This window comes from Elephantulus edwardii, unplaced genomic scaffold (genome assembly GCF_000299155.1).
Source record: "Elephantulus edwardii isolate Elephantulus edwardi_28Jun2011 unplaced genomic scaffold, EleEdw1.0 scaffold00384, whole genome shotgun sequence".
Taxonomy (NCBI): Eukaryota; Metazoa; Chordata; class Mammalia; order Macroscelidea; family Macroscelididae; genus Elephantulus; species Elephantulus edwardii.
In genome coordinates, this window is record NW_006400134.1 from 1,271,333 (window position 1) to 1,272,604 (window position 1,272).

A 1,272-nucleotide genomic window follows, 5' to 3' on the forward strand; every position below is an offset into this window, starting at 1 on the left:
AAATAAAAAAAAAAGAAATTAAAAATTGGATTCCAGTCCTAGGGGAAGGCCCTCTTTCTCCGTTGTGGAAGAAACTCCACCTTTCCTTCAGTATCTATAGGCCCTAGTTCCCTGAAGACCTCCAGGTAGTCTAGTCACACCACACAGCAACCCCTGTCACATCCAATTAGGCTGTGATGGAATTAAGGTGTGTGTTACATTCTACCCTTCATCTTCCCACAACTATTTGGTTGATTAGGATCATGAGAAGATTGGGGGATCATTAAGTAGCTTCCACATTACATCATTATATACATGTACTTTGGGAAGACATAACCAACCTGTGACACTTATTGTGGAAAGCCAAATATCAAATTTAATATTACTAATAAAACAAATGCTATATCAGGATATGAGGGAGGTATAAAACAAGCTAGAATTCACCCTGTAGCACTAAGGCAATCCTTAAATGTTTACAGGTGTAGGCATTAAGGCAATCCTTAATTCTTAATTTAATTATTCTACATAACTCTTAGTTTGTATTTACTAAATCTCTCCCTCCTGAATGAGATAAGCGTAAGGTAAACAATAGAGAAGAACTCCTTATTTACAAAAGACTTCCCATGATCCTTTGTTTTTATTTACCACTTCCTTGTGATTTTCCTTTGTTTACCTTCCTGGTGATTCTCAGTAAAAACCCAGAAAGGCATAACAGGGGCTGTAGTTCTCCCAGCTGTTAGCCCCCTGCCTTCATGCTTTTTGGCCTGACCCCATTCCTGTGTGTCCCTGTCTCTGTCTTTTCCTTCAGTCGACAACAACTTATGATACCTAGCAATTAAAACTTTCTCACAGCTATTACGCATGTATGATGTCCCAGTCCCTAGAGATACACACATGACAAGAACTTTTTCTTTGCGATCTTGCAGGAGTGAAGAACAGGAGCTTAAACATTTAAACAAATAAACAAGATGCATACTGTGAAGAAAGTAAAAGAAGGTAATATGAGTGAGGGGTACAGTGTCTGGAGCCTCACCCTGACTAAGGAAAACCTCACAATGAAGGTTGTTGTTGTTATGTGCCATCGAGTAGCTTGCGACTCATAGCGACCCTATGTACAACAGCTCTAAACTCTGCTCTGTCTTGTGCCAATCGCATCGTCTCTGACACACCCATCCTGACTACCCCAAACACTGAATCAATCCACCTCGTAGGGGGCCTTCCCCTTCTGCACTGTCCCTCCATCCTACCAAGCATGATGTCCTTCTCCAAGGACCCGTCCCTCCTTGCAACATG